This window comes from Rhipicephalus sanguineus, chromosome 1, assembly GCF_013339695.2.
Source record: "Rhipicephalus sanguineus isolate Rsan-2018 chromosome 1, BIME_Rsan_1.4, whole genome shotgun sequence".
Classification (NCBI taxonomy): Eukaryota; Metazoa; Arthropoda; class Arachnida; order Ixodida; family Ixodidae; genus Rhipicephalus; species Rhipicephalus sanguineus.
Genome location: NC_051176.1, coordinates 234104095 through 234131812, shown reverse-complemented (window position 1 = coordinate 234131812; position 27718 = coordinate 234104095). Strand labels below are relative to the sequence as shown.

Genomic DNA, 27718 nt, shown 5'->3' with positions numbered 1-27718 from the left:
GTCGATTTCAGGAGGGGGGAGGGCACACCGGGCCCGCGACCTCCCTCCCCCCTCATTTTTTTCTGCCATGGTATACAGAGCACAAAATGGCACTTAATCACACTTACCTGCCCGGACCCCATGTCGGATCAAGGGCGTGCCTCCCCCGAAAAAAAATTTGGGCACTTCGCAACTGTACAGTGGGGTCCACTGTTAAAGGGAACACTCTAATGAGCACCTTTCATTTTGCTGGCCATCTAACAGCAAGTGGACAGGGCAACATTGCTCATTCACTGCACGAGTCTGTCAAAAAGAGGCAGAACTGTCAACCACCAGTAGTGTTATGCAAATTTTAGCCACTACGTTTTTGCAAGAAAGTGACATTCAAACATGCCCCGCATGGAAGTGTTCCCTTTAACAGTGGACCCGCCTGTACATGCAGTAGGCATTCTATAGGATAGTTTGAAACGGCCAATGCTGCGCGCACAGGCGTTCGTTTCCTTACGGCACGGATGAGGTACCCACCAAGAAGCGAAGCCAGCGTAGCGATTGAGAAGGCGATGCACACGGTGCTCGATTACGCTATCAAGCGTCCTCCAACTTTTTTCTTGTAAATACACCAATTATGTACTTGTGTGCTTGCTTTCTTCGTGCAACAATATACTCCACAGTTCCATCAGTTGGCGAACGGGACGTTGAACTCATGACCGAGGCGACTCCGTAAAGTGGCCGCTCGCCTCTGGTGCCACTTTGATAGGCTGATACATGATACGCGCTTGCTGGTGGCTTATACGCGGCTGGCTGCCGCGTATTAGCCAGGAAGTTACCAAGAAGTTACCCATTTGAATGGAAGAAGGAAAGAAGGTGAATGGGGGATCGAGGGCTCGTTTCTTTGTCAGACGCAATTCAGTGAAGCCAAGGAAAGCACAGGGGACATTATTAGTAGTTTTTAACTGTAGTGTAGTAATCACGGCATAAATGAAAATGAATTAAAGTGGACGAATGAACAACTTGCCGTCGGTGTGGACCTAACCCGCTACCTTCTAAATGCGAGTCCGATAGCTCTACCAATCGAACTACGACGGCGGTCGTTCCCCCGTTCATTCTATTAGGTACTTCTGTGCCTGTGTTACGAAGTGTTAGAAGGACGCACAGTTTAAAGGTTGAGGGTTCGGCCCCCACCGAAGGCTAGCTGTTTTTAATTTCGTCCACTGTAATTAATTTCCATTTATGCCATACTACCAACGCTACAGTTATAAAACTGCAAATAATGGCCCCTGTGCTTTCCTTGGCTTCATTGTCCACTGGCTTCATAAGGTTGACTGGAAGTTATGGTTATAGATAGCTTGCGTCCACTTTAGCACGACGCGTGCAGCTGCGGCGCATCTGCTCCACGAATTCCCACAATACTAGCAGCCCTCGATAAAGAAACTCTGCGCAGCTGCTTGAACTGGCTGGATAGGCGTCCCTCTTGCTTGGTCAAGGTCCGCGGTCCGTAGTCGTCCACCGAACAGATAAGGAGAAGCAGTCACAACACTTCGTGGCATTCTGTACCAGATAGTGAGTAAATAGTAGTACGCAACCTATTTTGCATGATATATACCAATCATTAACGGCGTTCACAATACGACTTCTGCAGAATTAGGCGAACCTATCCGTCTCAATTTTGATTTAATGTGCACGGTTTGCTAGCTCATGGTTTTTTTTTTTTTTTCGTGTGCTGACTACACAAATGTTGCGGCGCTGTGATTGAAGTTGCACGTAGCCGATTTTAGCCCGCTCTGCTTGAGTTGTGCAATGTTTATGGCTCGTATATTTGCACGATTATTATTAATAGAGGTATACTATAGAGACAATAAACGGCCTGTGCGCGCAGCATTGGCCGTTTCAAACTATCCTATAGAATGCCTACTGCATGTACAGTTGCGAAGTGCCCAAATTTTTTTTCGGGGGAGGCACGCCCTTGATCCGACGAGGGGTCCGGGCAGGTAAGTGTGATCAAGTGCCACTTTGTGCTCTGTATACCACGGCAGAAAAAAATGGGGGGTGAGGGGGTCGTGGGCCCGGTGTGCTCTCCCCCCTCTGGCTACGCCACTGCACTACGCCATAATTCTTTGAGGTTTGAGGTTGGAAAAGATGCTAATTTAGCAACTCCTAAGGAAGCACGGCACATAGAGCGTCGTGGTGGGGAAAAGAAAGGAGATAGAAGAGAAAGGAGATGCCTTATAAGGGATGAGTACCCTCACTAAACCGAGCGTCAGGTCAGGGTACACACCTCTCTCCACATTGGAAACTGAACCGGTGAGTGCGCGGAGGCACTTGGACGTGTGCGAGTGTCTCGCTCTCTCCCGCTTCATTCTCTCTCTCTCTTTGTTTAACCAAGCCTCGACGCGCAATTTATACAAAGTTCTGTCTTTCCACGATTTTCTAAACTAACAATCGTTAGCTTCTGCACTGGTACATGTAAACGTGAACAATTGGGATTACCCTCCGCACCTAATATTTTTCTTAATGTCCACTGCAAGAAGAGTTCTCCTCCAGAGATTTTCGATTGCCCTTGTTTTGAGTCAACATATTTTATTCAGCAGCGCTCGTAGCATATTGAGCGCAAAAAAGGCGGTCTTAACTTATATCAGAGACGTTGGCCTCGGCCAGACCTTCTGGTTCCTTGTAACTGTGTCTGCTTGTGTATACCTTTCATATAGGTACAAGGGTACTAAGCTGAAATCATTTATATCACAGTGGAGTGGTATGCTAGGCCTATGACAAGGCAAACTTAAGCATCCAACAAATTTTGCTCCCCCCCCCCCTCTCTCTCCACATATGCCTACAACTTTCCTAAGTTTAGCGTAGTTCCTTTCTATAATTCTCCGCCGTCCTAAATTGTACTTCCAGTCACCTCTCTAGTCTCTTTCAACGCACCCCTCTCGCGTTGCCCGTTCTAGAGTAGCGTACCGAATTTTTTCTTCCGGTTAACGTCCTGTCCTTTTCCCTCGCCTCCGTTTCCTTCTTTACCTCTCTTTCTTTGCCCGATTCTGTAACTCTACAACAGGTGTTAATTTTAACTGTAATGTCGGTTACCCCCGATTGTTCTCTAATCTACATCGCTGTCCTGTTTTTATCACCATCATCCCGTTTCTTAACATTAGGTCTAGTATTTAGTCCCCTGTCGCTCGTTCCGCGGTCCTTAACTTCGAGGGCTTCCTTGTGAGCCTCCAACTATTTGCACCTCATGTTAGTTTCGGTAGAATGCAATAATTTGGCACTTTTCACTTCAAGGACAACAGAAGATCCCTACATGAACCCCAGTTCTTATTCTTCTGTACATCTCATTCTCATGCATGAGGGCCCCCTGCGGCTATTTGGTCTATGTAAACAAGTATGCAACGATTCTTGAGGACGAATATCCATCAGGAATTCTCGTTCTCTCAGCATGCTGATTACTATACTGAATGAACAGAAAAAATAGGAAAAAAGAAGGGCTAATTACAGAAGCCACCTACGATCTTCATCTACGTCGATGCGGCACACTTCTTGATACCAACAAATGTAGCACGCAAACTTATTCTTCGGTAGGTGGCGATCGATTGCGAGGCACCATGTCGAATGATCGCTCTGAGCTGTATACTGCGCCACTGCAGCGCAAATCGAGCGATGCAACGCAACACGCAGGCCTGACCGCATTCTTTCCAGTGCGAGAAACAGCGACGAGACGTGATAAGCGTCGCCCCAACTGCACTTGATATGTCTTTGTCCGGTGTACATGTATACATGCAGCCCGTGTAGCAATACGGCAAGCGTAAGCACACAGGCCTCAGGCCTGGCCGACCACCCGACCTTGACCGCTGGATTCGTGGACATCACCACCAGAGGCGTAGCCAGAAGGGGGGGGGGGGGGGTTGAATACCCCCCCCCTCGGAAGTTTTAGATTTTGCATGTGTATATATACACGCACACATACAAACACATGCACGAACATATAAAAAGGATGGTTGAACCCCCCCCCCCCCCCCCGAAAAAAATATCTGGCTACGCTTCTGCTCACCACCGCTCATTACTTGACTTTATACACGAAGCAAATTTGTATGTGCATTTTTGAATCAATAATTATTATGCCTAAGGGCAGACTTTCGAAAAAAAAATTATTATGAGAAGCCGCTACGTGATACTATATATACGTCGTCGCAACTACGCTTTTGACTCTTTCCTACGAGCGACTCAAGCACATGGATGAGATTTATTCGTGCGCTGAAGGCCTGCGCACGTAGCGTAAATGTGCTATAAAGTGCGGGTACCCGATTCGGTACGCGCGACCACCAAAACGCTAATTATATTAATGTTATTATTAATTAAACGGTAGCCGTCATAGGCGTGCGGCGGCGCGGCGGGCTCTCCTGAGGAAAGGGGGGGGGGATCTTCCCTGCCCCCAATACGCGCACGCCTGTGGTAGGCGTTGCATCCGAAGTGAGATCAGGTCAGAAACGGTTTTCTGTCGAAGTAAGCGCAGAAATATTTCGCGTTTCAAACTAAACGCACGGGGTTTATGACCGTCTAGAACACGCGAAGCGCGCAGGTGTTCGCCGTTCCCAGCACCGGCGGATAGTACGCCTGCATTTGATATAAATGATACGTTGTCACGTTGCAACATACGGTGGCACGCACGAACATAATGTGGACCCGTCGTTGATCTTCGTTGCTTCTAATTTTGGCTTTTTCCTGTCACGGCACATTTTGAAGCGCCTTGCTCACCGGCTGGCCAATGAGCACACTTTAGCTGCAGCGCTCTTGCAAAGTTAACTTTTTAGCGCTACAGAGATCACAGCGGGTCCGGAGGTACACGCGCAAATGGTGCCGAAGAGCAGCCATAGGAAGAGTAACGCAACAATATTTTCCCCGGCGGTTACAAACAAAGAAAAAAAGAAAAAGAAAAAAAAAGATACAAAAAAGGAAAAAAAAAACCTAACAATACATGTATTAACGCATACATGTATTGCAAGATATGTGCATAACTATAGAGATACAATAAAGCGGTGTTGTGCAACAGAGTCTCGGCGGCTCGCGTAGACGCGTTGCTACAATTATTCTTTAAGTGGAAGGAAAGGTAAAGAAAAGAGAAAACCTGGCGATTATTTCGCGCTCTCTAGTGTCCAGTTCTAGCGTCCAGTTGCATTTTTCAGCCAGGAGGCCCGGGTGCGATTCCTGGCGTCGGAATGTTTGGTCAGGTGCAGACTGGGGCATTTATTACTTTTGTAATTTTTTGCAGCAGCCCCCCCCCCCCCCCCCCCCCCATAATTACTGTCTAGTGTCCAGTATTGCGAACCGATCATTATATCGACCGTGTAAACAGTCGCGAATATTAGGCAGGGATGTAGTACGTAGTTAAGACAGCATCCACCATCTGTGTGCACACTACGGTACTGTTATTCGATAATGGCACTGCTCGGCCATATCTTGAAGTACTTACATTCCGGCGTCTGTAGCCAATATGTTATCCCTGGTTTAAGTGCCGGTCATTGTGAGATTAGAAAAGTTCTCTAGTCAAAGACATGTACTATTAGCCACGTATGTGAAGCGAAAGCTCAGGACATGCAGTGATGAGAAGTTGTCGAACAAGAAACGTCGCCGGAACCAACGTTTCGAAGCCAGTGCCACGCCACCCCACCGTGGTGTGGGGGTTTAGTCAGCTATAGGCGTACATAAAAACGCTGCTGCCCCGACGAAGACAAGTCCTATTGTCGAAACGTACAGGCTGCAAAGACCATTCCGTGTTCTACAAACTCACATAACTTCATACATGAAAAGTAGTGAAGGGGCTCGGGGCTAAACCGCCCATGCATTTTTTGCCCCTTCCCTTCCACCCTTTATATAATAATCCTGCAACTGATGGTAGGTGAGTACAACAATTAAGCCACACTGCATCTAAGAACTCTGAAGTACGTTAATTTGAAGCGGCTGCATATCACACACACACACACACACACACACACACACACACACACACACACACACACACACACACACACACACACACACACACACACACACACACACACACACACACACACACACACACACACACACACACACACACACACACACACACACACACACACACACACACACAACTATGTTTTTGCCTGTCTCACTTTTCTGTCCCGTCTATTGCGCTTCCCTTTACCAATTACCAGCTAAATCGTAAATGCTACAATAATTATGCCATTGAATGTAAATCAATATGGCCAAGTACAAACGATTGTTTAGCGATCGCTTTGCAAGTGCTTAGCGAGCTTACATAGAAAGTTGACCATTTACAACTGGAGCTCTTCGACACTACGAAGCGGTCGATTCAGAGCGCATATACGTGCCGCAATTAGGCTTCCTGTGTGCATTTGGTTTGGCGAGGAGGGCTCGCCTTATGAGTGAGTGCGCAAGTCACTGCACGCAGGAGGAAAAGCGGCTACCTCTGTACTGTTCTTCACAAGTTTACTGTACTCCGTCCCATGAATTAAGGCTTTCAGCAACCAGAAACTCGACACGACCCTGCAGTGTCAATGACTCTCCGTACCCACAAGCCAGCAAAACGCTTCATGCATTCACAAAAAAAGCGCTTGGGTGTTATCGATCATCATGCTAACTACAAAACGCCGTATTCGGCTTATTTACGAAGCAACATTCTCATCTTTTTTTTTTTTTCTGACCTTCCTTGCAGCAGAGCGGCGCTTGTCATTGCCGCGGTTTATTTAAGTATTTGTTTGCCTTTCGCGCTCTTAACTTTCTGCGCCGTTGCAGTTTCAGTGAAATATCGCCCAACGCCGTGTTCCCATGCGCACGACACTAACTCTACACCCTCCAGGGCTATTGTTTCGTTTTTCCACGCCCGCGGTCCAACGAACTAATCAGTGGTGAACCGTGATGTGCGCGACGCGAAAGCGCACTTTTATTTGCATACACTCAACGGCACCGCCCTTTGTCTTTCCCGCGGTTAAAACAAAGCTGCGGCTTTACTCATACCGTTCGTACCTGCACGAGGTGTGTGTGCTCACACGTACTCGCACGCACGCGTACCGAGTTGTCGATCGATGGCGACCTTTCTGAGGCAGGCCGTTGGCTGGAGCACTCAAACTGTAAACAAGCGGCCCGCTCGCTTCCGGCCCGCGCGCCCCGCTCGATATCGGGCGTTGGCTCTCTGGCGGGCAGCAGCCCCGAACGCCGAGCCGCCTCTTTTGATGCGCTGCGACCGCAGCCCGTTCAGCCCGCGTACCACGTGACGTCTGGCCTTACTCGTGCGCACGCACAAAAGGTATCCCGCTGCCGCCGCGACCCCGCGACTAATCTTGGCAGCGCCTTGGGGCCACAACGCGTATTTCTTTCCTGCCGTAGGGGTGGTGCACACGAGACGGGACATCTCGGCGTAATGGCACGGCGCAACTCGCAACGAAATGTAGGCCGGCGACAGCACCGACCAGTTATAGAACCGACTTGCACTGTCTGGATGAACTGTCAGGACACGGGCCTGAGGCGCCTTCTTTCTTACATACAGTCGGAGGAAAAACATGATGCAAACAACTCAGTGCCGGTGCGCGTGAGCTTATGTATGTATGTATGTATGTATGTATGTATGTATGTATGTATGTATGTATGTATGTATGTATGTATGTATGTATGTATGTATGTATGTATGTATGTATGTATGTATGTATGTATGTATGTATGTATGTATGTGTCTGTATGCATGCATGCATGTACTTCACGGGAAGATTTAAATGGTGAAAAGCAGGAGGTATCGTTGGGGCGCAAGAACTGAAATGGAAGTGGTGGTGCCCGTGGATGACGTCAGCCCGTAACAAAGGCGTGACGGCCGATAGAAGTCACGAGTGATTTTCACTGTAGTCGAATGGTGAAAATTAAGTTGAAGACAAGAAAGAAAAAAAATAATCAAAACAAAAGTTGCGACAGCGCAGTACGCACTCACCGAGCAGCGAAGCCAAGCAGTCCAACAAAGGCAGCAATATTCCGAATGGCCACGGCGGCCGGTGAAGCAGCAGCAACGTTCATCGCGAACAGCACACCAGCGTAGGGGACGCCCAACTGCTGCAGTCCGGGGTCGGTCGCCGCACGGTTTGGCAACAACACCCCTCCCCCTCTGCTCCGCCTGCCAGGCTCACCCTCGCTACGCGTTCCCCCGCACCCCGGATCATCGTTGCACCACCCGCCTGGGGAAGTGGGCACCGAGTTCTCCCTAGGAGCACGATGGTGGAAGGGTGGGCCCCCTCCGCGGACCCCACCACTGTCGCTTTTGGCGCACGTGGCCCGGACACTGGGCCCTCTATTGATCGCCTACAGTCGGATTCTCTCTCGCCCATCTGCAGCAGCCGCGCTCACTGACGTCGCGAGCACGAACAGAGGAAAGCGCATCGGTGCGTGTCAAGGTTCCTCTCCTCCGCTCGAGGCGTCGTTTCCGCTCGCCCTGCACACCACACCGTGCGTCTCTCGCCCGAGAACGTTCCCTCTGTCGACCTGCGAAGCTGCATTTTTCCCTAGGCTGCAGCAACCCACCCCTACTGGCAGCCTGGCCTTGTAGACTGCACCCGAGACGCGAGAACCGCTGCAGGAAAGGTAACCGTGGCGGAAAGTAATGCAGTAACACCATCGCGAACACCGACAGAATCTGAAAAAGAAAAAAAAAGAAACATGAATATAGTTGGAAACAACTGAAAAAAAGTGACGCGGAGCTCTTATATATATATATATATATATATATATATAATATATATATATATATATATATATATATATATATATATATATATATATATATATATATATAAGAGCTCCGCGTCACTTTTTTTCAGTTGTTTCAGGGCGCTAACTAGTGTCTCCCTCTGTTCGCATCGATATGTTCTAGCGGCTTATTACATTATGCTGTTGCGGAAACCAGCACATCGCATGAGGTATGCCCAGTTTGATGTAAAATAACTCTTAAAAATAATAACGATTCAGATTATGGAGTTATACGTGCCAAAACCACGAATTGATGATGGGTATACGCTATAGTAGGTGATCTCCGATTAATTTCGACCAACCAAGTATTCCTTGAAGGGACACTAAAGTTAAATAATAAATTAGTTTAGAGACTGATAAACGATCCTCTGAAGTCTTTAGTGTCGTTGATTTCACCACCATAGGTTTGCTAATAGATGAGAAAATCGATGTCAAATGTTTGACTTTTAAATTTCCTGCCGAAATCTGATTGTCACGTCACAGATTTCAATGTGTTTTTTTTCGTATTTCGGCCAAATTGGCTCAGCGAAATTTCCTGAAACTTGGTATATATGTTAAATCTCTGGCTCCCTCAGTAGACAATTTTTACCGATTAGGAGATACGTAGGCCATAGTAGACGCCGTCAAATGTCTATGACGTCACTACGATTGGTGGGGGAACTGCAAGGTGGCGTCGCCACCCGCCTATTCTTTTTGCGCGTTTCCTCGCTTGCCAAGGGTCTTCTCGCAGCAAGCTTGGTGCTTTTGGTATCCTGAGAGAGTAATTTACCAATACGAGAAAAATCGTTTTTCTCTTTAGTGCCCCTTTAACGTGCGGCTAAATTTAATACATGGGTGTGTGTGCCTGTTTTTACATTCCGCCTCCATAGAAATTCAGCGACCGTGGCCGGGAATCGAACCCGCGTCCTCAAACTTAATAGCGCGACATCTTAGCCACTTAACTACTACGGCGGGTGAAAAAAAAAGGACAAAAAAGCAGTATAAATAAAGTATTTCTTCCTCAGAACGCACCCCCTTTCCCCACCCCTTTACTGTTAACTTCCTCAACTCTCTGTCTTTGCATATTACAGCGCGTTCCGTTTAAAATCCTCGTGAATAAGTGAAGAAATCAAATACAGTAAACCAGTAAACTCATGGTGGAAGGTAAAAAAACAGCGCTAACACCGGGACAGGAGAAGAACAACACCAGCGCTAGGCCCCTGTTTTTGCGCTGTTTTTTTTTTTACCTTTCACCATGAAACAAATCCGACGAGCCCAATTTGCAGTCCTAAATCCTCTTTTGAATTTACATGATGTCTTGACCACATCGAAAATGTCGGCACGATGGGCCACCGCTTGCGTTCACCAATGGAGCTTTTCGAACACAGTGATGTCGACCCAGAAGGTTCCCACGCCCATCTTGCTACTGGGGATGGGAAATGGCCTTACCATTGAAAAAGATAAACCACGCAGTTGACGCTTCGGCTCCCAAAAATCGAGAACTAACGCTCGGGAAAAATGTGTGATGGCGATTACACCCTGGACCGAAAAGAAGATTCTATACTGATTGATTGCAGGGAAACATCCCGAGAGTAGCAAGAGAATATTATGCCAACGTTATCCGGATAACCTGCGCGCAGCCACACGGCACGAAACAGCGAAGATTGACGGCAGTAATCATCCTTCTCCCATTAAAAAATCTTGTGTTAACTAAACTGACACTCGGGAAGGTGCTTTCGAAGATCTTGAGTGCCCAGAGTACGGGTGTGAGGTGGCATCCCTACTGGTACCATGAAAAGAAATTGTGAATTCGCGTTACAGTTTACCGGTTCTGGCGACTACACGCAAGACGAACATTCACATCTTCGAAAGTCTGTAAGGACAGGTACTGTATACGCACGTGCCCATATGACTACCACATCGACACATGGCGCAATCGTGATCGCTATAGAGATGATCCGATTTCAACATACATCCCCGTTGATAACCTCACAGCGACATTCGACATCTCCGTACCCAGTCATTATGACCCAGCCACCATAATGGTGCTTTGTGGCATCGGAGAGCGCAAGCCGCGTTTTCAATGCTTGTTGCGATGCTCATCAAGGCTGCCTTCTGTCGGGCTTTACAACAACGGCAACATCAGTGACGCCCTCATGAGACTGCCACAATTATGCTTTGCGATTCCCCGAATCACGAAATAAGAGCCTTCATTCGACAATGGTACAAGAGCGATATTGTTATTATTGAACGAAGAGTATGACCAAAGAACGCGCGTTTACTCCGATCGACCGGTCTCAGTCGCCAGCTCCACAGGCGCTGTTGTCATCCTGGCCTGCCAAGGCACAACCAAGATCAGAGTGGCCCGCGTGGCGATATCTACAGGAGCAGAGCTTGCTGCTTTGCGTGCTGTTAATAAGTACAGCGTGGAAGAACAGCCTCAGAAGTGGATAGTTTACTGTGTCTCGAAAGCAGTCCTTCAGACCCTGCAGTCATTTTTATGACGCAGGAACCCCGAACAGTTGGTGTACCACACAATAGAAGTACTTTATCAAGCCCCGTGGAAGGAACATGACGTCACATTCCAATGGATATTGTTGGTATCGACCTCGCTGATGATGCTGCCCGGTCTGCCACTGAGAATACAGTTCCGATACCCTTGCCGAGAACAGATGCTGCGAGAGGTCTCCGTTCGCTTGCTCACACCGAGACGCGAGCTTCGTGTAGAAAACAGCGTTTCCAACTGTCACCTCCGCAGACCGTTCACCCATCGACGAAGACGCAAATCCCATCGCACCTCTCCCGCTGTGACGCCGCTTTGCTGCGCCGCCTCTGATGCTCTTTTCTTATTGGAATGTTACACCAGCCCCCCTTTGACTCCTACAACTGTGAAGAGACGATCCGACGTGTATTGTGTTTTGTGGTCGTTTTAACGTCGAACACCTAGTTTTTCGGACTGTGTTAAACGAACTACATCACAGACAAAATTCAGAGCAAAAGATCCCTTGACCGTGGCCCCGCGTCTCAGGCCCGCAAAGCGACACGGGAATGGCTACTCTTTTTGAAATCGACTGGTCTCAGTGATTGCATACGCAATAGACAGCCGCACGTGTTCCGCGCTAAAATGCATTCTTGAACAAAAAGCTTAGAAACACATGCTGTTCGGTGCAGTGGTTTTCGCATACTTTGTCATGTGTCTTACATTCTCTTTATTATCCAACACCGTGTAATACCACCAACCAGCCCAACGCTCTACGCTTTGAATATTTCTGTCGAGCGCGCAAATTGCATGTGTACATACTGCTCGATAGCAGCCCATCGTGAAATATTTCTGACTCGCCTAAACACAGCACCAATTCTTTCATCGTGGCATGAACAACAATAGCTGTGAGCAGCATTGCGAGGTTTAGATATAGAAAAAAATTCGAAAAAATATCCTTCAAGAATGCGCTGGTATGCGGTCGCTTGATTGCTATATAGCGTATCTTGCGCTGGCAATGTCTCAGGGTTCTATTTGCGCTGAATATCTTCGAACTTGCTCTACGCCATTAATTCTTGCACACGTTACGGGAAAATGTAGCTGCTTACAGCAACTGTTTATTAATTTTCTAGTAAATGTAATAGAATTCACTTGCCAACAGGGACGTTAGAAAAATAACCAAACAATTCAGCCAAGTAATAATGACTGCTGGGGTTTAGGTGCCAAAACCACCATATGATTATCAGATGGACAAATTCGAGAAGACGGCTTCAAGGCTACAACTGCAGTTGCAGCCTTGAAGAAGACAACTCCGCTTGTCGGAACGTTGGCTCCCCCACGACACCCCGTGTTCACGAATTTTTCATCTCTTCAAGCTTTCGTATTCCCCTGACCTTCTGCCATATAGTTATGAGGCACACTGTAGTGGGGAACTTCGCATTAATTTCGACAAGCTGGAGTTCTTTAACGTGCACCTAAATCTAAGTGTACGCGTGTTTTTGCAGTCCCCCCTCATCGAAACGCGACCGCCGTGGCTGGAAATCGTCGAGCTTATAGTAGCGCGACAGCTTACCTGCTAAGCTACCATGGAGGGTTAATTCAGGAAAAGTAATCGCTTATTTTTTTCAGGTAACTACCACTTTTAAAAAGATACTTTGTTAGAATTGCATATCATGCCATGATGTGGCAGCAAAATCGAGAAAGAAATGATAGCAGAAAGACAGAATAACGGATCGTTAATGCGATAGAGCCAACGGCACTTGAAGAAAATTCGCCAGCTGTCAAGGTTATTAATTCAACGCAATGTCTTGTGGGACCGGCGGCGGAACACCACCCGTACTCTGCCTGCATGCGCATTAATGGCTTCCGTCTAGACATCTCGCTGTGGTATACTTAACCGTCTGGTCCATGTCTGACCTGTCCAGAAATTCGGCAGCCTGACACATGAGTCCAATGTACGGCCAAAGTGCAATAGGAACATTGCTCGGCTGTTTGGTCTACAGAATGTTGTTTTGTTTTGTTCACCTCTTCGTATCTTTGTCGCGAATGCTTGATCGGCTTGTCTTGTTTTTTTTCTCTCTCTTTCTCCCTCTCATTTGCTTTAAAATGCTGCAGTGTCCATTCTACCCTTGTACATCGTTCCAACGTGCATTTTCTGCATGCAGCCTATTTTACAGCCCGAACTTAAGCGGGCAGTTTGAGGGGCCGCAGCCGGGACCGCTTGATAGATTTCTTCGTAAGCAGCCCAAAGACCTATTGGAATAAGAACAAGCAGCTGTTTTGTGCGTCGTGCTGTTTTCATGATCGCGCTCCGGCCTCTACTGGCGGTGACGGTAGAACTCCGGTGTATGGGCGCTGCGAACCTAACATCTGCACAGACAGTCAATGTTGCTGGGCCCCGCGCAAGCGTCTCCAGATAAAAAGAAAAGAAAAGGAATAGGCGCGTGAAGGATTGGTTAGCTGATTGTTTAGTTAGTTTAGGTTCTACTAAAGACGCGGTCAGCCATGAAAATTTCATCTGTGCTCCATCTGTGCATCCCGTTACTGCGGGAATAGGTTATAACTATAGGGCTCCGTGTTATCCGAGTTTATTTTTCTTGAAATTCGGAGGGTGTTTTTCGGAGTTTATTTTTTGACGGAAATTCCGCGTTTGCTAGAGTTTATTTTTCGTAAATCTCCAATGCTCCGAAATTCGGAGTTTAATTTTGCATTATTCTAAATACTCCGATATCTTAGATGAAATGAGATATGAACACGAGAACATCGGAACACAGGAAGCGTATCCTATAGTTGTCTGGAAGGTTTGAACGCACAAACACATATACATACAAGCACAAATACTTGAATACAAAACATCTAAGTTTGTTCGTATTACAACCATAAAGCTTGTTGTAATAGACGCAAGCATACTTTACGAGGTCCGTATATTCGATGTCGTCAGGCGCGCCCCAGTGCCGCCAGGGGACCGTATATCAAGATGTCGTCTCGCGCTCCCAGGGGCCCCACATACGTTGACGTTGAGCCCAATTGTTAAATTTGCGATGGGTACGGTCTACGAGATACTGTTGACGCGAGGCAAAGTTAATATCGACCAAACCGGCCGGTGATATCAGTGACCGCTTAGAACATGCCCTTTCGACAAAAAATGGAACGGGGTCATATTGACCGTTAAAATCGGAGTTTATCTGATAAACCAGGATTGTCAAAAATTTTACCGGCGAGTGTATTTCGCATTTTTTCGGATTTATCCGAAAGCACGGAGCCCAAGTTGTAGCCGATTCTTTTCTTTAATGTTAACTGAAGTCCCTTCAGTTCATCGCTTCAATATGTATCTCAACGTGCTTCACTGAATGCACGCTCGGTTTCCATTTTGTTAACTGAGATCTTGGCAGACTTGGCAGCTTGCGTTGCAAACTTCTTTCCTTCTGTGTAACTGGCTTCTTCAATTTTCTGTTGCTCGACTGTTTCCCCTCTAGACACTTTTCACTCTTAGAAAAAATGGGCGGCATATGCACTAACTATAAATATTAACCATTTAGTTGTAACAAAAAGCACTAACCTCTTAGTAAATCAAGGTAGTAAAATGCAGGTTAGTGAAATGCGCCACCCGGTTAGTAAATGAACAGTACGAACTCGAATGGTTAGTCCGTTGCTAAGCTCTCAGTAACAGCACTAGAAACTTAGTGGCCGTGCTAAAACTAGTGAACAATTACCCAACTAGAGCTTTTTGCCTATTTGGTTTTTATGTGCGTGTGCATTGCCATATCAAGTTGATTCTATTACAAAAAGCACATATAAGATAAAATGACGCAGCATTGTCATCTTACAGTAATTATAACGGCTAATCACTTCAAGTAATTTCCATGGTAAGTACACATCACAGCAACGTACCTAGAGGCATGAACGGACCACAAACGAGAACACACACTCACGCCCACCCGGAATATGAAGACTTCTCCGTACCCGAATATCTATTCCAACAGCACCTTGAAGGCTATTTATGCTCCTACTTTGGGATAGCACACCGTTTACCGGTTAGCAGCCATATAATTTAAAAGAATAATCGATGTTTTCTACCCACTATCTTGGACCCTACTATTTGAATTATGTGTGACATCACGTAGCGCGGAACTGTTTCTTCAGCGTAATCAAGAAAATTAAGATTTGTGTAAATTTTACATAAGGCTGTCACGATTACGGCACCATATACTGCGGCATCTACGAAGCATCTGGCAACATAGGTGGCTTATAGTTACCTGGTTAAAAACGCTAAAAAACCTCCCGGGTTAGTAAGAGGAAATTTTTCTAGCTTTACTAGTTGCTGGCTAGTAAAGGGGTGTCGCGATGGTAGTGAAATACGCTCGCAACTAGTAAATACATGCTAACTGTTTACTCACCTTTTATTTTTTTTTAAAGAGTGTTGTATACGTTTATTCCGGCATTTGACGAGCACTTCATTCGCTTTTCTTATTATTGCGATAGCAATTATATGGACACTCTCAGTGGCTTTTTGCCGTCGCCGTCATGTCTCGGATATGTATATGTCTATATAAAAAAGGCAGCGACAAACAAAGCAGAAAAAGCCGGCAGATTCCACGCATTGTGGGAATCGATGTAATGCGAAGCAGCCAGCAAAGAGCTGCATACATCGTCTTGTATCTCACTGAGGAAAATGCGTGTCATGGTTTTCATGTGAACTCCTATTATTTGTGTTCGTCACACAGTAACGTCGCGCAATACTAACTTCGGGGTAGATCAAGCTAGCAACGGCCGCCAGTGCACCATGAGCGTGGCACGTAAGCCATGCTGTACATGACATGTGTGTCATGACTATCATGTTAACTCGTGTTATTTATGTTCGTCACACAATCACGTCACAAGATACCAATTTCGGTGTATATCAAGCTAGCGAAACGGCCGCCAGCGCCTCATGAGCGTGGCACGTAAGCCATGCTGTACATGACATGCGTGTCATGATTTTCATGTTAACTCGTGTTATTTATGTTCGTCACACAGTCACGTCGGAAGATACCATTTTTGGTGTATATCAAGCTAGCGAAACGGCCGCCAGCGCACCATGATCGTGGCACGTAAGTCATGCTGTACATGACATGCATGTCATGATTTTCATGTTAACTCGTGTTTTTATGCTCGTCACACAGTCACATCGCAAGATACCAAGTTTGGTGTATATCAAGCTCGCGAAACGGCCGCCAGCGCACCATGAGCGTGGCATGTAAATCATGCTGTACATGACATGCGTGTCATGATTTTCATGTTAACTCGTGTTTTTATGTTCGTCACACAGTCACGTCGCGCAATACCAATTTCGGGGTAGATCAAGCTAGCGAAACGGCAGCCAGCGCACCATGAGCGTGGCATGTAAGTCATGCTGTACATGACATGCGTGTCATGATTTTTATATTAACTCGTGTTTTTGTGTTCGTCACACAGTCACGCCGCGCAATACCAATTTCAGGATAGATCAAGCTAGCGAAACGGCCGCCAGCGCCCCATGAGCGTGGCACGTAAGTCATGCTGAACATGACATGCATGTGATGATTTTCATGTTAACTCGTGTTATTTATGTTCGTTACACAGTCACGTCGCAAGATACCAATTTTGGTGTATATCAAGCTAGCGAAACGGCCGCCAGCGCACCATGAGCGTGGCACGTAAGTCATGCTGTTAATGACATGCGCGTCATGATTTTCATGTTAACTCGTGTGTTATTTATGTTCGTCACACAGTCACGTCACGCAATACCAATTTCGGGGTAGATCAAGCTAGTGAAACGGCCACCAGCGCACCATGAGCGTGGCACGTAAGTCATGCTGTACATGACATGCGTGTCATGATTTTCATGTTAACTCGTGTCATTTATGTTCGTCACACAGTCACGTTGCAAGATACCAAGTTTGGTGTATATCAAGCTAGCGAAACGGCCGCAAGCGCACCATGAGCGTGGCATGTAAATCATGCTGTACATGACATGCGTGCCATGAATTTCATGTTATGACTTGTCATTTATGTTCGTCATACAGTCATGTTACGCCATACCAATTTTGGTGTACATTCGATTAACCAAGCGACCAGGAGAGCCCAAAGTCGTAGGCGGCTAGATAGATAGATAGATAGATAGATAGATAGATAGATAGATAGATAGATACGCTCAAAGTCGCAGAAGTTCGCTAAGAAATGCTTCGCATTTAAAATATTCTGGGGTACCCGACCGGGGATTCGAACCAGCGACCCCTCGCGCCACAGCGCGCTGCGTTAGACAGCTCAACCACACGCCATGTACGCGCCGGTGAAATAGCGGCAACTATTTATGTTCACCATTTACCGATGGTGGTACGTAGATCTCGGAGGAGCTTGAGCGTGTTTTCTACCACGCAACGCTCTCATATGTTCTTTCAATTTGAAAACTGCCCTTGAGACTCGCACGACAAAGTTGCCCCTTTCTGTACCCACTGGTGATGTGGAATGAAAAAAAAGAACACCGGGCACACTTAGTGTGCCTCGATGTGTGCGCCGCGCAACAAAACGCGCATCAAGGCACCCTAGGCACACTTTGCGTCAGACGCCCCCGTGTGACAGGAGACGCAGAGTCACTCCACGCGCCGCAGTTTAAAAGAAAAAGAAATATCTAAGAGCGTCTGATTCTCCATTGTCGACACGCAGTCTTGGCCAATCCTCCAAAGTGGGTATGTGCCATGATTTTGAGGAAACAAACAAACAAACAAACAAACAAACAAACAAACAAACAAACAAACAAACAAACAAACAAACAAACAAACAAACAAACAAACAAACAAACAAACATTGTGCGTTTCTCAAGCACAAGGACGTAACAACTGTGACTGTTGTTAGTGCACGCTTGTCTTGTGTATACCTGTGCGTTCATTTCGGGCGTCCTCCTTTGTGCTTAAGCTGCACGCTGCAAGTATCGAGCTGCTTGTCGTTCTTCGACGGTGTGACATTCCAATTTCTTGCTATCGCATTCATTGCTTCGCCCTTGCGGCGAAACTGTGACTTTTCTCATGATTAGACCTTCCTCCGCAACTTCTCGGCATCGGCGTTGTTCCAGTTATCTTAGCATGCCTTATAAACTGCTCAGAAGACAAGCGGGCGTAACACACAAAAACGCCCGCACGCTGAAATCTCAGTGAACCTGTAAGAGCACCAGGTGGCCGAAGGAGAGCCTTCGTAAGTGAAATCCCATCAACTGGTTTAGCTGAGAGTTGTTTTGCATCCAGCTGCGTTCTGTATACGGTATACACTTTCCCATGGAACTGTTTAGATCAGGTTGGCTGGACCGTCTGATCTGACTGTCGGTTTTGAAGGCTGGTGTATCAAATTGAAGTGCGACCTTAACCATGACGTGGTGATCCTTACAGCTTCGAACTTCGAAGCCCTTCCTACAGAATTTACGAGACGTTCTACTATCACGCGAGTTACCGCGATTGTCACTCGCTTTTTTTTTGACAGCAAGGATTTCGCGCTTATATGCATCATATTACACTGTAATACAATAACGACGTATCTGGGGCACCTTTCTACCATATCAAAATAACCGTCATCTATCTCGCGCGCTTTCATTTCCTTATCGCCGCGGGCCAGGTACTTCCCGGTTACCAACGAAGCACTCTCTCATCCCCCTGTTTTTTTTTTTTTTTGTATTTAGCAGTATTCAAATTGCACGCGCCCACTTTGGATCTATTTGTGTAGTGCTAAGTGAGCCCTGCACGACCAATCGATTTTGCCGAGATGAAAACGAGCCGCGAAATCAGCTAAGTGCCCGGCTGTAAACGCGCTGAAGGGGGGGGGGGGGAGGAGAAACAGTAGATGGAAAGACAGGGAGGCCAGCGAGTCCTTAGACCGGCTGCCTCCCTGTGCTGGTAAGAGAAGGTAAATAAACTAAAATACGATAGAAGGTCCACACACACAAAAAAAAAAAAAACGGAACAAAGGAAAGAGAAAACTTTAGATTATGTGAATGGGGTGTAGTACAGGGCACTCCTCAAATTATGTCTCATTATATATTGTATGGCATAAGCACAGGATGTCGTGCACCCATCGCATTTGGCGAACGAAGACTCTTATTGTGGGGCCTTTTGTATAACATACCACGAGACGGCAGCGCAGAATCGCTGGCCGTAAAACGCGAACCTGAATTTTCGTCATTCGAACTGCAAATCAAGTTGATGCTCGGGGGCTCGGGTATAGCAAATAGCGCCTTGCGAAAGCATGCCTGACGGCGTCAATGTCACTTTCTTTCAGACGACCACGTTGAGGCTCTCTAAACCGTTGTCTACGGCTATTTAAAAGCGAGCGACCACGACATGGATTGCTTATATACCTCCGTACAAGAGCTACAATAATCGCGGCCCATTTCAGCATCACGCTCGAAGTCGGCGAGTTCACCCACCACAAGTAGAGGACTTAATTGCGTTTTATCTGTTACGGTGTGATCCTGATTGATCCATGTGCGGAACATCTGTGTGCGATTTGCGCAGAAAACACCAGCAGCGCATTTTGCCGATAACTTGTGTCGAGCTGCAAGAATTTCACACGGCGTGTGAGCCGTGCACATAGTGAATAGCTAACCATCACTAAAGCATTTTGTCGTCACCTCAACCCTTTCGACTATTTTCCCTCTCTCTCCCTGTACTGCAATTGTGGAGCGGCAGGCTAGAAACAAGACTCTCAGCAGGCCAGAGACAAGCACTTTTCTTAACATAAAATTTCTCTCTCTTAGAGGCTGTACTCCTCGAATACCAGGTCTTCTACTAAAGAAAAAGTTGAGTAAGACAACCGCGGTTCTCGGTAAGGATTTGTGATCGCCACCCTGATTTGAGAAACGAGAATGTTCGACTCCTAAGAGGTTGTTTTATTTAACAGTATCAAGCAGTCTTATACTTGGACTCTTGCTTTTCTACGACCTAAGTCTTACTTCACAGCCTCAATTATTACTGTTACAGTTAAACCTCCATATAACGGATTTGGTGAAATCGACAATTTACTTCGTTAGATCTAAACTTCTTTAAATTGATAATCGACATTTTAAGCAAGGTGTAGCGGCCAAAGGCTTCCTTTTTTGCACGGGAAGTGCCTGCAGAATGTTTGAAAAATACGGCTGTGCAAAAAAAAAAAAGGAAAAGTAATTTCAATATAGCGCGAAAAAAAAATAATTTTCTCGAAACTGAAATGCGTCGACCGCGGCCTGGTGCTGCGCCGGCGAAGAAGTGACTTTCACAGCGGCGGAACGCCACGCGTGAAACTGATATAAGTGCAGGTCCAACGCACTGTGGTAATATTGGATAAGCGTTTGCAAAAACCACTTGCAACTCGACCATATGACGACTGCATCCGGCGGAAGTTTCGATCTATCGCGTTCAATCGATGTTCCCCTATAACTGAAGCTTCGTTATAAATCACGGATGACGCGTACACGCTTCGTTACACTGAGGTTTCAAAAACACGGTGTTCTACGGGCATGAGCGGCTGTGAAAAGTGAAATACTTGGTTATATTGAGATTTTCGCTCTATTTAACTTCATTATCTTGAGGTTTAGCAGTATTACTATTTCTTACGTATACACATACCTGCAAGGACACACAGGAAATATAGGGAGGGAACAGGCTGACAACTGCCACCTATAGAGCCTCGAAAGCGTTTGAGCCTAAGGCGTCGCAATTACCGTGTTTCAGTTACGTATGATGGAGCTGGACATTCTCAGGCTGCAGCAACATCTGCGCGTATGCGTGCCTACAGGAACGTCTTATCGCGCACAGCGCATCGGGTAGACCGTGAAGGACGGCGTGTCGACATGCCCGAGACGCAAGCCATATTGCGACATGGGATGGAGCCTGTGTTGAGCAACGCTGGCTTTACTGCTGGGAAGAACAGATGGGGCTTTAAATGATAATGTGAAAAATGTGCACTTTTTTGCTCGTTTAGAAATCGTGGAGGCTGCTTCTGAATATGACATTTTGAGGGAACGCCGTACAGCAACAACAACAACAACAACAACAACAACAACAACATAATAATAATAATAATAATAATAATAATAATAATAATAATAATAATAATAATAATAATAATAATAATAATAATATTAATAATAATAATAAGAAGAAGAAGAAGAAGAAGAAGAAGAAGAAGAAGAAGAAGAATCTTTGAAAAACTTATGGGTCGTTAAGTTTATTAAGGGATCTCAAGATAATGCACTTATGTTTTATAATTCCATTTTAGAGACTGGTCTCTTTATGAAATCACCGACTGATGGTCGCGTGAGTGAATAGAACGCCTCCGTAGTTTCCGAGGCTTGCCGTACGCTCGACGTTGTTCGGTAAGCGTTAACTAGCAAAAGTAATGACACAACACTCATGTGTCTAGACTGTGATACGTGTTGCAATGTTTCTAACGGGAGAAATATAGTTTAGGACAAAGTAGCAGTGGGCTTGCGTAGTAAAACTGGGAACCGAAGGTCTCTATTTGAAAGTCAAATGTAAGTCAGGTAACGTCCATAAAAGGCAACGAATAATGCGGCCAAAGAAAAAAAACAAGACTATGGCTTTGATCTTGTTTACAGTTCACCATATGCGGTCGAGTACTGATGGATATGAGTTCTTTGCGCAACATCTTCAAACGAACTGTATGACAATAAATACATGCTAAATAATTCAAACAGAACACAGAATCGCATTTTCTCATACGGGGCTTTCATAAACCCTGACAAGCCTTCACATACAGTGAGGCGACGCAGGGCTTAACGCTTGGCTCAAAGCCACAAAATACAGCATAGAAGTACTCGCTTAGTGCTTCGCATGAAACCGATTCCCACAACGCGTGGGATCTGCCGATTTTTTTTAAATTTTTTTTTTTGCAGCGCAAGAGCAGTCACGCTTAACCCGGCAGGCCATAGACGCCACCAGGGCTCACGGGATCATGGCCGACGTCTAGGTTCACTTTTTCCCTCCACTGCAAGAGGGAGAGGGGGACCTTTCGGCGAATTAAAGTTTGTTCATCCCCATCATCACCGCAAAGCTGGCGCAGTTGGGTCAGCGAACCGCTCGTGCTCAGCAGTTATAGGATGCCAGAAGAGACGCGAAAAAGCTTTGAGACGCTGCGCCGTCGGTGTATATAGTCGATCGAACTTTTCATTTCTGTTCAGCATCAAGTAGAACAAGCGGAGGGGGGGGGGGGGGAGGACAGGAAAAAGGAAAAATTAGTTCATACGACGCTTGCCTATAAGTAAGGCTCTGTGTTTTCGGAGTTTATCTTTCTTGAAATTCGGAGGGTGTTTGTCAGAGTTTATTTTTTTGGCCAAATTCGGCGTTTATCGGAGTTCATTTCTCGTAAATCCCCAATTCTCCGAAATTCGGTGTTTAATTTTGCGTTATTCTCAATACCCCTAAATCTTAGATGAAATGATATCTGAACAAGAAAACGTCAGAACATACTAAGTGTATTTTAAATGTCTGGACGTTTCGAACGCACAAACACGTATACACACAAGCATACATACTTCAATACAAAACACTTACGTTTGTTCGTATTACAACCTTAAAGCTTGTTGTAATACACTCAAGCGTACTTTACGAGGTTGCTGTCTCTGATTGGAAGCGTGCTCCTTTCGATTGATGATTCCCAGCTTTGAAAATGCCCTTTCCACGTTTAAAATGCCCTTTCAGAATCGGAGTTTATAGGATAAATCCGAATCGTGCAAAATTTTAGCGGCGAGTGTCTATCAGATTTTTTTTTTTCGGATCTATCCGAAAACATGGAGCCCTACCTATATAAGCTCTCGAACTCACAAACCAGCGTTGGCAGCTGCGAGAAAAAGAAGCGTGACATATCACCATAAGCCACATGCGATTGCACCGTTTTACATTGACTATCTTGATTCAATAAACCATATTATTACACATGATGTATATTACAATTTAGTGTAAATGCCGCATTCAATAAAAAAGGGCAAAATAAGAAAAATAAAATACATCTGAGCGTATACCTGTTATGCGCTTTTACAGCTCCTTGTTGCCCTCGATGAAACATTTACAAGAAAGCGATGGGCACAAAGTAGTCGTTATGAGAAGAAAATAATGTATATGTGGTAAAACGACTAACGAATCTCGCATGGAGAAAAGGACATAGCATGTAAATTCTCGTTAAACTTAGTATTCAAGCGTTTAAGTAAAACATGCCGACATACTGAAACCGTAAGTTCTGCATCGGGTTAAGACAAACGTGTTGCATAGTCCAGTTTCGCACGCCGTTTTATGTGGGGTCAGTGTGATCATTCGAAGACGAAAATAATCATTTAGTGTTAGTGCCTTTTTGTAAAAGATAGCTTGTACTGAAACGCTCGATTCACTAGCAGAATTTTATATGGCAAACGTATCGGATGAACGTAGGCAGAAGCGTTAGGAATTATTGGAGCGTTTTCCGTTGAAGAACGAGTTAGCGTTGCATGTTTAGAAAGGTGGCGTTACACAAACCAAAAAGCTGTTGACTTAAGTAAAAATAACAGAACATATATTACAGGTTTAGATCAATTTTTAATCAATAAAGTTAGTTTATTACGTGACGAAATTCCAATAATCCTAGAAAGAGTAACCACAATTTGTTAATACTGGTGTACGATCCGTCATGTAGCAGTGAATACAATACCAAGGCATGTAAACTCAGCATATTCTATGATAGTGTTATTGACTAAAAGAGACCCGGGTTCAAGATTTGCTTGTTTCTTGGGTGACAGCCTTTGATAACAGCCTTTCATTATTCATTTATTTATTATAGTGAATTGCATGATGACCATTCTGTCAGACGCAAAAACCTTATTAGCGGCCTCTGACAGTGGTGCAGCGTTATCGGAGAGAATTAAACTTTATTGTCTGACCAGGCGCGCGTTCTCTCGCCCAGAGGTGGGTGATTTCCTTATTCCAGGTAGCCATGGCTTGCAGCTGATGCCAGAGCCCTGTCCACCAGTCGGAGCTGGTCCTCAGGGTTTAGTGACGTCAGCAACGCCTCCCACTGGTCTTCCGGATTTTCTTAGATGCTCTGTTCGTCTATGGGCGGGATACTTGGGTTGTTTCGGCATCCCCATACCATGTGGTAAAGGGTGTTAGCACTCTCCGGACAGTACTTCAGCAGCGTTATCGGAAGAAAATTAATAATAAAGGAGTTCTAATGCTCACATATAACGTACTTAGCCTCCTTGCCAATGTGAATTACGCATTAACGTAAATATTGAAGAGCAGAGGCCCTAAGAGACTGCCTTGTGGCAGGGGCGTAGGCGGAAATTTTTTTCGGGGGGGAGGGGGGGGAGGCACCTCCTTGATGTGAAGTGGGGGCCGGGCAGACAGATGTGGTCAAGTGTCATTTCGGGCTCTGTATGCCATAGCAAAAAAAAATTTCGGGGGGGGGGGGCACGGGCCCGGTGTGCCCCCCCCCCCCCCTGGCTACGCCACTGCCTTGTGGAAAGCCATCTTTAATGCGCTGAACTCTAGATGAACAATCACTAAACCTTACATATTGAAAACGATAATAAAGATACGATTTAAATCGCTTCTCGTTCATTTCAATCCGAGCGCACCCACTGCTATCTCAGCAGCCCGTGGGATATGCATCCCGAGCGCTGTCAAAGGCAGAACCAAACTACGCCCAGACATATCGACAGGCATCAGGTATAATTTATTGGCATCACTACCTCTCTCCTTGACGCAAATAGCTGTTTTACGATCCATATGTGCATCGCCTCTCAGATTTATATCACCTTCGTAAACAAACCTTTTTCAGTTGCTCTATAGCCCCTAAAGCGTCAGTGAAGATGTACAGCTGCTAACTGTAAGCAGCTTAGAGGAGAAATCTTTTAGGGCATCGTGGATGGCTTGAAGCTCCACTACCAAGAGTGCTGGCTTCCGTAGATAAATAACGCTGGTGGCCGCTGATAAATTTATGTGTAGTACTAAGGAATGATGTTCCCCCGCCGTCTGGTGGGGTATTAGTGCGATCTGCATAGACTTTGGAGGTATTGACGCATGATGCATCGGTCACATTAATCTTACCAATAATATTAATTTGCGATATCACTGCGTCGTAACTTCGTCGGTTTGTTAGTTGTGACGTTGGTGAATTCCCAGGAAGCCATCGGATCGGGCTGATTGTCTACCCGGGAGCCACGTTGAAAATGAGCATGCAACGCAGCGACAAAAGGAACAAGCTTTTTTTTTTTTTTTTTTTTTTCACGCGCTCTTTCACGTTGTTAAATTAGCTCTGCAGTTGTGTTGAGCTTCGCATGTTCCTGTAAGGTGGGTATCAGGGTGATGCAGGGTAGCGCTGTGATTGTGCGCATAGCATCGCGGTTTATTGTCTCCAACTGCGCCAACTGCACCCGACAGTCGTTGAAAATTGTGCGTGGTAGGTATAACATTTGTGGCTGCAAGACTGCACGTGTCAGCCGTCGAGCTTCGACAGCACTAACTCCAGCTTCTTTTGATGCAATACGACGGATAAGGCGAAGTGTTGTGTAATTTTGACTTTACGGAGTCAGTGTTGTTGTGATCGGGCAGGCGTCCGAAGGAAAGGAGGAGAGAGAAAGAGCATAGCACGTGTCCATCCTCGCAAGCTATGTCCGCACGTGTACGTACGACCTCGGATGCATTCTCGGAAGCTTTACTTCGACCGTCCCGCGGCAACGTAGCCGTTACATAGCTTTCCTTGGCTTTATGTTTACGGGATCCTCTTCGTTGAAGTCTTTTTGGGGACCAGCACGCTTCGTAGAAGAAAGCGGGAGCGAAGTCAACGAGTCCGGTGCGAACTCACCGTGGCGCCATACGTGCTACCGCGGTGCTGATTGGGCTGTAGCATTACGTGACTGCCTGTCTCCTTGCCTTCTTTCAATCGGCCGCCACCAATGGAGGAGGAGTCTGCGGTGTTGAAGGCACGAGGGCCGAACGGAGGGACCGGAGAGTATACAATCTGGGTCATCATTGACAGTGGAAGATGACTCAGTAAAATGCATACTCACTGTACATTTTGTAAGTACACTTGTTCGAAAAAAAAAGCGTACTGAATGTCGGGCCCTATGTACTAAGGTCGTCCGATCCTCCGTAGTGGCTTCGGCACTCACGTGTCCGGACACCCATTTGCAACAATGTGCTCTACTGCCAGACCGGTGAGTATCAAGACCCAGTAGGCGGACCAGGGGCGTAGCCAGAAATTTTTTTCGGGGGGGGGGGGGGGGTTCAACCATACTTTATGTTTGTTCGTGCGTGCGTTTGTATGTGTGCGTGTATATATACGCAAGCAAAATTGAAAAATTTCAGGGGGGGGATTTGAACACCCCCCCCCCCCCCTTGGCTACGCCCCTGAGGCGGACCTAAGATGCATCGGGGATTGCCATTGCACCGAGTCTAATTGTAAAATGGCACTGTGTAAGCTTTCTGCGTCCTGCCTTATTGGCCATCGCAACATTGGTTGACTTGTAGGCTGAAATGATCAACCCTGCTTGCCCGAGCGCCGTTGAGTATGTCTCAACAGTTTTAATCGCTAACCTCATCTAATTGGGACTTCCTTCGTGGGTCAAAGATTTATCTACTAATTTCTTCGCAATCGCACCTTTGCGATAACAGTAGATGGAAGGCAACCTTCATCTCGTACCTCTGGCTTGGCAACTACTGCGGATTTCGGATGTGAAGAACTTAATCTAAGCGACCGATATCAGTTCGTGGTCCGCATTGCATTTTTCCGGGCATCAGAGAGGTCTTTGTTGCGGTTCGCCATTCTTTACATACAGAGATGAAAGAACGAAAGAAGGAGGACAGATCAAGGGCTCGTTAATTTGTTAGACGCAGCCTAATGAAAATCAAGACACAACGAAGCCAAGGAAAGCAGAACCAACATTATAGTTTTTAACTGCAGTGTAGTAATTATGACATAAATTGCAAGGAAACAAAGTATACGAAAAAACAACGCGTTATCCGAAGGTTGTAGGTTCGGTCCCTAATGGCGGCAAGTTGTTTTTTCGTCCTCTTTAATTGCTTTCCATTAACCTCCAAGAAATTCATATGTGAAACGAAGAGCATTTCCCGACACGCCTATGGCTTGGAGCTCGTCGATGATGTCTTTCTGAAGCACACAGTCATATACTTTGGCAACGTCCATAAAGACGGCAAGTGTCGACAGGCCGTTGACGCGGTGGTGCTCGATGTGTCTTAGTAGGTGAAAAACACCATCCCGGGCACTGAGCCGTAGGCGAAATGCGCCCACACACGATGGCAGTCTTCTTCCTTGCTCAAGATACCAAGCTTATGATGTACATATTAACCTATCAACTTTAATACGCACGATGTTATCGATACTGGTCTACATCAGACAAGGTTCGCAGGTTCTTTTCCGGAATTGAGCACTAGCAGCACCCGTGCTGTCTTCCATGCTTCTGATTCACTCACGTCTGTAGAAAGTCACGCCTGGAATGTCTCAACGTTC

The 27718-nt window shown here is 46.1% G+C and overlaps 1 protein-coding gene and 1 long non-coding RNA gene across 2 annotated transcripts in view; one reads left to right on the top strand and one right to left on the bottom strand.

The window, feature by feature from the left end:
* The window catches only part of LOC119374771 (uncharacterized), an 89260-nt gene extending 80874 nt beyond the window's left edge, over nucleotides 1–8386 (bottom strand). The window contains exon 1 of the mRNA XM_049420309.1: nucleotides 7952–8386. The gene's annotated coding sequence lies outside the window, so the exon portion shown is untranslated. The remainder of the gene's footprint in view (nucleotides 1–7951) is intronic.
* Nucleotides 1260–24522, top strand: LOC119374782 (uncharacterized). Its single transcript, XR_007417902.1, has 3 exons — nucleotides 1260–1539; nucleotides 19980–20047; nucleotides 24152–24522. It is a non-coding gene; the product is annotated as an uncharacterized LOC119374782 (long non-coding RNA).
* Nucleotides 24523–27718: the final 3196 nt, after the last annotated feature.